Source organism: Mastigoproctus giganteus, chromosome 11, assembly GCF_048544385.1.
Source record: "Mastigoproctus giganteus isolate SK-2022 chromosome 11, ASM4854438v1, whole genome shotgun sequence".
Lineage (NCBI taxonomy): Eukaryota > Metazoa > Arthropoda > Arachnida > Uropygi > Thelyphonidae > Mastigoproctus > Mastigoproctus giganteus.
The window spans coordinates 10,773,896-10,784,865 of record NC_143585.1 but is presented as its reverse complement, the minus strand read 5'-3'; the positions used below and the strand labels follow the sequence as shown (position 1 = coordinate 10,784,865).

The 10,970-nt window shown below is 38.5% G+C and overlaps 1 protein-coding gene across 2 annotated transcripts in view; it reads left to right on the top strand.

Moving 5' to 3' along the window:
- Positions 1-10,970, top strand: part of LOC150077698 (alpha-tocopherol transfer protein-like) — a 115,762-nt gene that overhangs the window by 1,271 nt on the left and 103,521 nt on the right. The window contains exon 1 of one of the 2 annotated variants that reach the window (XM_090385034.1): positions 9,000-9,122. The exons of the other annotated variant lie outside the window; for it this stretch is intronic. The gene's annotated coding sequence lies outside the window, so the exon portion shown is untranslated. Of the gene's footprint in view, positions 1-8,999; positions 9,123-10,970 lie in introns of those variants that run through there. 2 annotated transcript variants of the gene reach the window in all.

Sequence of the window (10,970 nt, the reverse complement as noted above, 5' to 3'; positions counted from 1 at the left end):
CTAAATTCTAAAATATAATATACATTATATTTTCTGTTTCAGCCTTCTGGAACAGAAAATATAATGTATATTTTAAAATTGTTCTCGGATGTCATTGAGGAAGGAGCGAAGATTATAAATTGTTAATATATTTAGATAAAACCCAAAAGTAACTTGTTGACAGGCTGTGCGATATCCTTAACAACTTTGCATTTTCCTTATTTTTTTGGAATTTTGTGTTATATTATTTTTTTTCCAATGTGTTTTCAATTAATTGAGAAGATAATCCACAGAAGGCAGCAGTTTCTTGATTGTTCACAACCACAAATTGAATGATTTTCATTCAATTTGAGCTGTGAACTAATACTGAACATTGCACTCACTGGTCAAAAAATTAGAAACCTTTTGTAATTGGCGTCAACATATAATTAAACGAATGTTATGCCAATGTAGGTTGCCACTTGGTATTATCATGCGTTTCTTGGTATCAGTTAAGAACTGCAGGCTTTTCTGAGGATTCTTAGTCGATTCTCACATGGGGAAGACAGAGCATCTTTCCAATTTTCAGAAAGGTTCAAGCAGCTGGAGGTGGTATCATGGTATGGGGGCGTTCCTTTCGTAGGTACAGGGTCCGGATATACCGAAAAAGGTCCTTTTGCCTCCAATGAATATCTTTCGGTCATATCCGACCATCTTCAAAATGCAAAGATATTTCGCCAGGAGAAAAAGTTAATAACATTGTAGAGCACACATCATCTTTTAAGGGAACAAAAGGTGATATTATTGTACACGGTGGCACTAATGATTTATTTTTTTACATTCTTTTCATGTATAAGGGACATGAGAACCCTAGAAGTCTATATTCCCTGCATAACAATAGGAGGGTGTTTCCCCATTAAGATTAAGAGGTCTACTGAATTACTTAACCTCCTCATACCGGTGGAAAAGATCAAAATTCAAGTCTACGGGTGAAAATTTTATGGGCTTTGTTTCCACCGTGGCTGAGTTAATGGTCTCAGGCAAGAGTGGAATTGTTTTTTGCTCGCGGAAATTCAAGTTTTGCGTCCAGAAAACAGAATATTGACCTAAGAACACAAGCAATTTACAGACAATATACACGGGGGAATATGGCCTTAATCTTCGATGCTCCTAAAACCCTACGGCAACACTTCAACAAAAACTTACTCATCAAGTACAGGGCAATGTTGAAAAAAGTCGTGAGATAGGGTTAAATTTGAAAGTATCTGCAATTCTGATCATACACGATAGGAGGGAGTATATATTAGTATTAGTATTGGCCACCTGGTGCAAGGAAGACTGTGGCTTAGGCTGTACCAGCCAAAAAATAATAATAATAAATAAATAAATAACAATAAAATAAAATAACAAAAAATACAAAAAACTAAATAATAAGAATAAAACAAATTAATAATAAGAAGAAAAAAATTAAAATAATAATAATAATAATTAATAACAGGAAAGGAAATGGGCAACCTATGCATTTCCCTCCTCCTTTAGGTAATTATCCAGCTGACCTTTAAATTTCCCCAGACTGTCAACCTCTACCACCAATGTAGGTAACTTATTCCAGTAATTTTTAACTCGCTGTCTAAAATAAAACTAAAATAGAAGGAAGGGGATGAATCAGATTGCTCCACTTGATATCAATGGTTCAAATTTGATGCTCCTTCTTAGGTAGCTAACAAACTAAATGAATATTTTGCATCTACATTCACACATGAGGAGTTAGGAGGGTAATGCAAGAGGTGAACTAAACTCTGGCGGTGAGCTAGATGATTTTGTAAAAACTGAGAGGAAAGTGGAGGAGAAATTGTTGAAGATAAACATAAGAAAGGCACCTGGGGTGGATGGAATCTATCCAGTTATATTAAAGGAGGCGCCAAAGGAAGTAAGCAAACCTTTAGCCATAATTATAAGAGCTTCCTTGGACTCAGGGAAGGTACCCGTGGATTGGAGATGTGCAAATGTGACCCCAATCCACAAACAAGGATCAAACGGAGACACATGTAATTACAGACCTGTTAGTTTAACTTCTGTTCCAGGGAAATTAATGGAGGCACTGGTTAAAGAAGTACTGCAAGATCATCTAGACCAGACTTCAATTATAGCTCGGACACAGCATGAGTTTGCTAAGGGGAATTCTTGTCTGACTAATTTGATTGGATACTATGATGTGGTCACAAAGGAACTGGATGCACAGAATAATTTTTATATCATATATTTGGATCTCAGAAAGGCTTTTGATACTGTTGCACCTGGAAGACTGCTACACAAATTGGAGGCAAATTGCTGCTATGGATAAAGGGATGGTTGAGTAGGAGAAGACAGAGAGTGGTAATCAATGGACACTGCTCTTCGTGGACTAATGTTATTAGTGGAGTCCTCCAGGGTTCAATGTTGGATCCATTGTTGTTTTCTGTATTTATAAATGATATTGATGATGGTATGTCAGTCTTAATGTCCAAGTTTCCAGACGATACGAAGGTCGGCAGGGTTGTTAAAGACACTAATGACAGTACGCTGCTGCAACAGGCTCTAGAAAAGTTGAGCAGATGGGCTGACAGGTGGCAACTGAAGTTTAACTTTGACAAATGTAAAGTACTGCATATGGGAAGCAGTAACCCCAGAGTAACGTATCAACTGTTTGGTACTAAACTGACGGTGATAGAGAATGAAAAGGACCTGGGGGTAATTATGCAGGCAGATATGAAGTTTTCTAAGCTGTCTGCAAGAGTAGCTAATTGTGTCTTGTCAATAATATACAGGAATTTTTTTTTCTGGGATAAGGAGGTGATTATCCCCTTGTATAAGGCAATGGTCAGGCTACACAAACTGAGTACTGTATACAGGGCTGGAGGCCTAATTTTAAGAAGGATGTAGAGCTGCTTGATTGAGTGCAGAGAAGGGTAAAAAGATAAGAAAATGGAACAAAAGGTTGCTCTTATGAAGAAAGGCTCAAGTTTTTCAAATTACAGTATCTGGAGACTAGGCACCTGCGAGGTAATCTGATTGAGGTGTATAATGCCTTGAATGGTTTGAGCATGCTCAATGCTGATGGGATTCTTCCTCTTGCTCAGAATAATCGCCTGGCAAGGCATACATTCAAATTGAGGAAAGACAGTTGTAAAATAGATGGGCGGAAGTTTTCCTTTAGCCAGAGTGTGGTTGATTACTGGAACAAACTTCCATCTGTCGTTGTAGAAGTTGATAGCTTAAACAGATTCAAGGTAGAACTATACAAACATTTGGATCGAGTGGATGGGTGAAATGAGAAGGTTTTTTTTTATTTTTTTATTTTGGCTGATGCTATATAAGCTTGCTTTCTTGCATCATGTGCCTTTACTAACGCTAACGCTAATGCTAAAAAAGCTTGTCAAGCAAAGGGTTCATTCTGATCCTCCAGAATCCATCAACCTCTTGTATAGGCCCAAAAACGTTTCGTTAAATTCTACGCTCAAGCAATCGCAACAAATGCTCATCTTCACTAGTTTAATTTCTAAGCTTCATAAGCGTATGTCACAACTGGTCTAATGAAATTTGTGTATTCTTTATTTTAAATGTCTGTTCGATACTCTGGACTTCGTTAATTGTTGATGTGCAATAAATCTGGCCAGCCTATTTTACGGAATTGTAATTGCAAGGCAAGTTTTAATGACTTCTTTTAATCACACTGAACTATTCTCTTGTATCTTTTGTTTGTCGTTCTTTCCCACTATACATTTCATATTTAGTGAAATTTTTAAATATTTAAACATTAAATTTTATGCAATATTTTTGCTTCGTAGACCTGCTTTTATAATTTCTTCTTCTTTTTTTCTATAATTTCTTTTTTAAATAGATAACTTTCTTATTTACAAGCAGCACATTCCAATTATTACATTTAAATTCTATTCTGAGTACGATTCTGTAGTCATCACAGGCGATTCCAACGATTTCATAGTTGATTGTAGTCGTATCCGTTCTTCTACGTACGTTTTGCAAACAATACGTTGTAGTTAAAGGTTGACTCATGTAATAGAAGTTCCAATCGCTTCTTGAAGACAGCTACAACTAAAATGACTTATGAACTAAACTGAGTGGACAGAAATCATGGGACACCTACCTAGTAATGGGTTAGGCCCACCTTTTACCCGAATAAGGGCAGTCACACACGAGGAATTGAGTCTACTAGTTGATGAATGCATTCCACAGGTATTTCCATCCATGCTTGCTGCACCGCTATTCATAATTCCATCGCATTCCTGGGTGGAGGATCCAAAGCTCGAACGAACCAGCATCCCAAAGATGCTTCACAGGGTTCATGTCCAATGAATGGGGAGGCCATTCCTTTGTAAAATCTGTGGAATGCTCTTCGAACCACGTTCGAATCACCAAGGCTCTGTGGGGAGGCGCGTGATCCTGCTGAAAGAGTACATTGCCCTGTAGATCCACGATGAGAATGAAGGAATGCAGATGGTGTGCAACGAGTGACACTTAACATGGACCATTGAGAGATGCACCTAGACGTACCAGAGGTCCCAATATGTGCCAGTTGAACACACCCCAGACCATTATCGACCGTGCACTTGCCTGAACAGTTCCTTGTTGATATGACTGGTGCATAGCTTCGTCCGATTTCCATGAGAAACCGGACGAAGCCAGTTTCCAGTTATTTCGAGAGGACGGGAAACGGGACTCATCGCACGAGGACACCGGTCTCCAATCATCCACTGTTCAGTGACGATATTCTTTCTCGCAGTTGAGACATAGAGTCCTGTGTCGTAGAGTTAGCAATGGGACTCTGGTAGGTTGGCGGCTCCCATAACCTATTGCGGTTGATGATCGCCTGAGGGTCTTGGTGGAGACGTTTCTGTCACCTCCCCCGTTGACGCCAGCTGTGATTTATGCCACTGTCGCTCTCCGGTTGGCTGGCTGAAACAATGCGAGACAGACATCGGTGAAAACGTTCATCCCACACCTTTCTCTGCCTACAGCGCTCTCCACGATGAGATCTTATTGTGGAAATGGCGTTTTCCAGATACAATCTTGATACTCTCGAACGGGGTTAGTGCAATTTCTGTACCACCCCCGCGATAGAGTGACCCATGCGTCGGGCACTCACCCTCATCCCTCTTTCAAAGTCGGTTACCACACGACGTTTATCCATACTGACATCAAATTACCGTCTACGTGACTGCAGTCTACCTATATACCTGCCAATCGGTGGGCTCGTTCACAAGCGGGAGGGGTGGCAACGTCGTCTTGCCCAGGAACCAGGTATTCCACGAATAATTCTGTCCTTTCAGTGTAGTTGGAACAGGGGAAGTTGATTACAAAAATTGTATACTCAAATTTTCCGGTATTATATAAAGTGTAAAGAGTCAATACGGTGCAATTTTATGCGCAGGAATTAAACATCTTTAAAGTTATTGGATGCACGACTTTTCAGTAAATCTGCTTCAATACGAAAGCCAAAACTAAAATCGCATTAATGGTTAAACGGTAATTTTAAATTAGTCTATTGAGTCATCAACTACTCAACAGTTTTTATTACAGTTTCTTTGATCATAGTGGAGTAATTCTGAACTAATTAGAATTTGTGGGGGGGGGGTGATATTGATTTATTTATCTATTTATAATCTATTATTTATTTTTATCTCGAAATATATATATTTATATATATATATATATATTCTATCCCTCGCTTAATTCTTTCCCCCTTTACCTTGGAACCACAAAGGCTGTTGTTTATTTCTTTATTCCTTTAAACAGGGGGGGGGGGGTCCTCACTTCCCTTCCAAGGCACACATGCTATCTGCTGCATAATATATTATTTCCTTTAATTTTATCCTGTTTGTTCATAAGAAGATCCAAGTACTGAGGAATTTATTTTATTATTTTTTTCTTTATTCTAGCTTCCCTAGCTTGGATGGTTCATACTACTAATTATAGCTCTGAGGTGTCAGTCTATTAAGACGAAACAAGGGATATTAACATAACAAGGATTTATTTACCATTTGTACAACAATTATTTATATATATATATATATATATATCTTTCTTTCCAACATAAACCGAATAACTCCAATATTTTTTCACTCTCTCTTACATACTCTATGGAGGAAATTTCTACTGAATACAATTCACTCCGTTAATAGCAATTAGACAATTCATGAAATCAATTCTTACTTTTAACACGTTTCTTTAAGTTTCTTATCAATATCTCTAATCACAGATAAGTAACATTCACTCACTCTCTTTCTCTCTCTCTCTCTATTTCTATTATATCTTATTCGTATCCTTACAATATAGTAGTCATCACGTTACAATACTTCTCAAACTGTCCTGTCCAATTTTCTCCCACGGATTTCTTTACAACACCGTTCTCGTTAGTAAAATTCACTAAGCTGACTTACTTGGTATCTTTTTTCTACCACCTGGGTGAGTTTCCGATCCTTCAGATCTTCCTCAGATTTCTTCCCTGATCTGCTAGGCTTACGGCTTTTTTTTCTGCCTCCATGTCGATCTTCCCACACTCAGGACTTTCTCCAGGTCATTATGCCTTTCACTATTACCTTTACCCACTAAACTATCATGATCGGACTTTCCGTGCGCGTTTCCCGCACTCCAAAAATATCCTTCCGCCACTCTCACACGCCTCTCCCCGGGATTCTCATTCTGATCTTTTCCTTTCTGGTTTCCGGACTTTGACTCTTGGGCCCTCGTCTGCTCTCTGCATCACCTTTTTGTTTCAAACTCTCCCTTATTTTCCTCCAATCATTTGGTAGTCCTCCATCACTCTCTTCTTTTTCATTCGCTCATTTCTTATTCCTTTGTTTTTAACCAGATTCTGGTAGGTCAAACTGCCTTCTTTGTGATGAGAGCATCCGGGCGCTACATCATCACTAGAATTTTATCTGGGACTGTCCGCTACTACTTACATTTTAGTCACGCTTCCTTTCGAGACACCGCTCCTGAAATTGTTGGAGTACCTTCCGAGCCGGTCCGTTTGTATTTTGTTTATCACTCCAACACGGTGTGCTCTCTGATCTCGGGTCTTCCCTTTCTGATGGAGTCCGAAACCGTTCTAGGGTGTGGGCGTTCTATTATCCCTTACTACTGTAAGTTTGCCATAGCCCTTTTTCTGTAAACAAGAACTGCGTCAAAACTGGCCTACCCATTGTATTACAGTTCGGTCAGCGCCCCTCCTGCTGCTACGCTAATCCAGTCCCTTTTGAATGTACACAGCGCAAGCAAATCTGCTGAGTGCTTGTCTGTTTTAAACCTTAAAGCAGACAAACCTATCTAAAATATTTAAAATATCAGACAAAATATCTAAACCTTAGATATTTTCCAAAAAATATGGTAAATTTTAAATTCCTAATTATATGTAAGAATGGTTCTTACAAATTAAAACTGAAAGGTGTGTAAACAAATTAACTTCACTTTAAAAATAGATATATAGTTTTTGCTCATTTTTATGATTTCAGAAGCCTTGCTGCTCTGACATTTATTAATAATTAGGGAAAATATCCCATAATGCAGATTACGTAGCAGTATTTTTGCAACTTTTTCAATTCGATTTGGCTTTCGTTACGAAGTATGCTGAAAATAGTCTTTGCCCACCATAATAATAGAACAACGAAGATTTATTGATTCAGAGTTGATTACGGATGACAAAACAGTTCATTTTATTATTATAGCTGCTCTTATATTATTTCTCCCTGATTGGGGCTTCCACCTTGTGACGGGTATTGCAACCAAGTACACAGGGTGGTTGTTGTTGTCATGTCTGATGTTACTGTTGGTCGAGGAATTCTCTGACTATCCTACAGGTGTTCAGGATTGCGAATTTTTGGAGTTCCTTGTTGTAGGTGCTCGCTGGAAGACCTATTGCTGCTAGGCTGTTATGTATAGGGTCTTTGGCACCATACCTGTGGTAGACACGATGATCGGGATGGTCGTTATTATTATTATTATTATTATTATTATTATTATTATTATTATCTGTTTATTTCAGAGAAGAAAACCACCCCGGAACGGAAAAGTGCAAATTTCTAATGCATAATAAGAGGACAAGAAGACAAGTCAAGGTGACATGGTTAGATCGCCGGGGCAGTTATATTTCTGAGGCACACTCTCTTCTTAGCTTGCCTCACAACGAAGTTTTATTTGTTTAATTTTATTATTATTTTTTTTTTTACTGATTCCGTATAAGCTTGCTTCTTCGAATCATTTGGCCACTACGATTGTACTACTAATAATAACTTCTTTGTTGTTCCGATGCAGGTTTATCCTGTAAATAAATCATTATATTTGAATTTTTTTCAACCGTCTGAAACTTTATAATCGTTTCCTACCTGTACAGGCACTCCCTAAAATTCAGGCACTGCTGCATCTTGAAAGTAATCTGCAGAAAATGTAACTGATTACTAATACCACCGCATTCTCCTAGAGTGAATCGCTTCTGTTAATTTGGATAGTAACCTTTGCCAGATTATTAAACATCCACCACGCCAATGCGTACTGCTCTCTGTTTGTGAGCAGCAACAATTGTTTCTCATCTATTGTTCGCTTGATTAAAATGATTTTGATTTACCTTTTCTGCCATTGTTTTTCAGTTGTTATGTGCTACAATATTCATATTTTTGCTCATTATATTTTCCTATTTTGGCACCATTTTCATTGTTGTGTAACTAATAATTTCTTACGTAACTTTTATTTTCCCAATTTTTTACTCGCATTTCTCATTTTCTACTTTAATGTAAGGGTCCTCGTCGTGTTGCCGTGATGAGTATTATTGTTCTTAGTACTTGTACCCTACTTAGCGTCAATAAAGATAATTTATCTATTTATTTATTTAATACACATGGATGGCGCCTATTTCTTTTTGCATTCCACAAACTTAGCCAACAAAGTAACAGCCTATGACCTTGCAATCGTCCAGGGAAAATACTTGTAATTGTCCTCGAACTGTGAGGACGCTAGTTCGGTTTTTCACTGTGCGGTCGCATGTTTCCAGGCTTCTGTTCAATGAATAGTTTAAAGGATTATGCTCAACATCTTGTCGAGTTTCTGTTTTCCAGCGAATCAGTTTCTGGTGTGCTTCTTCCTGAGGCAAGTTGTACTCACTAAATGATCAGGTAAACAACTTTATTCTCAATTTCAAAACTTGAATACATATCTTATTTTGTTCAGCCAAGCATTATAGCCAGCGGAATACTTTCCAGCACAAGGTCACTTTGACCAGCATTTTAGAGATCACCTTAATCAGATCAACCGGCAGGTGGTCTGTATATATTGGCTCACTGCAGTGGACATCGGCTACCAGCTGGGGCACTTAAAGAAGGGAAAATCGTGCTAACGTTAAATATAACTGAACACAAACACTCCTCACATAGTAGGAAGTGCTTTTATTGCCTGGCAGTTGGACACTTTAAAAATAAGGAACTTGAGAAACTAAATAGAAATTGCAGTAATTTTTCTAATAAATAAAAAAAAAATATATATATATATATATAATAATAAAAATTGCAGAAGCCTTCTGCCCCAACTGTAGTGCTATTTTAAACATTTGTTCTTTGCCAATTTCTCCCTCCTTTAAAAATCATTATGCCTGGTCGAGCAAGCCAACAAATTTGTGATTGCTGCGGGAAAAATTTTAAAGTTTTTTTTGATCTGTAATGGCCCCTGCAAAAGAACCCTGGGGGAGTGCTGTTCTGGAAGATCTACGATTCCAAACATAAGTTCAACGGCTCGAGCTATATACTACTGCAGCCAGTGCAAAAGCAGCATTTCAAGTGCTGTAAAAAACAACGCACAGAGAAACAGCACAACAACTGACCAAATCTCTCCTACTCCTGCGGATTTATCTATCGAGGAGCTACGATTAGGCGAAATCGGAAAGAGAAGCAGTTGTGAACCCAAGGATTCACAACAATTGACTCGCTCGCACCCGGACTTGACTGAAAATAGCAGCAAAGAGGTGAACAAAGATGGAAATAAAGAAACAAACGAAGTGCCAGAACCAGCTGCAAACACGAACCCCACTCTTCCCCCTCTAACTGGAACCCCAGTTGACCAAATTATGGCTATCAGAGGGACGCTTGAGGAGTATGTGGGAAAATCAAACAAAATTACTGCTGCTATCTGCACGGGCCTCATTATCATATTCAGCAAGATGGAGACGGTGACTTTAAACCTGTACGTCGAATACGAAAAACTGCAAGCGAAATGGGAGGTTCGCCCTCAGAAAAGGGGAAAACAAATACAACAACACCCCCGTACCTTCGCGGAGGCGTTGAGGAATGGCGCTAAAGTCGCATCCCATAAACCAGATGAACCCCAAACCAAAACACTAAAAAGAAAGACAGAATCACATATAATCCTGATTAAGCGACAGAAGACGTGCAGCTTGACACAAGTGACGCTGTAAAGGAGACCTTAACAAAAAATCTAAAAGACCAAATGAAGATGATCCAGATCAAAAGTATTTTTTATTTTTTTTTTAATGTAACCCCAAACACGAGAGGTATTATAATCTACAGTACTTAGTACTGTGTTTGGGTTGGAGGTTGAGAAGACGAAAGAATATATTTGTTGACATTAGACTTGAACTTGTGTAGACTGTAATTTTCAAGAAATACGTATGAAAGAAGGTTGTTCCAGAAAATGGCAGTTGAATGAATAAACGAGGAAGATGAAAAGTTGTTCTGTGAGTTTGAAGTTGGACAGTAAATGGATGTTGGCTGTTGGCGGCACGTGTTCGGATTGTTTTAAAAGAGAGAGCGGGAATTATTGAAGCCAATTCAGAAGAACAGTGCCCATGGAAGTATCTGTAGAAAAGGCATGCAGCAGAAACAGTACGCCTATGAGACAACGAGTGGAGAGACTCTGTTACAGATGAATCATTAATTAACCTAACTACCCTCTTCTGAATGGAATCAAGAAGCCTGAGAAAGGTTTTGGGGGCACCACCCCAGATGTGGGAA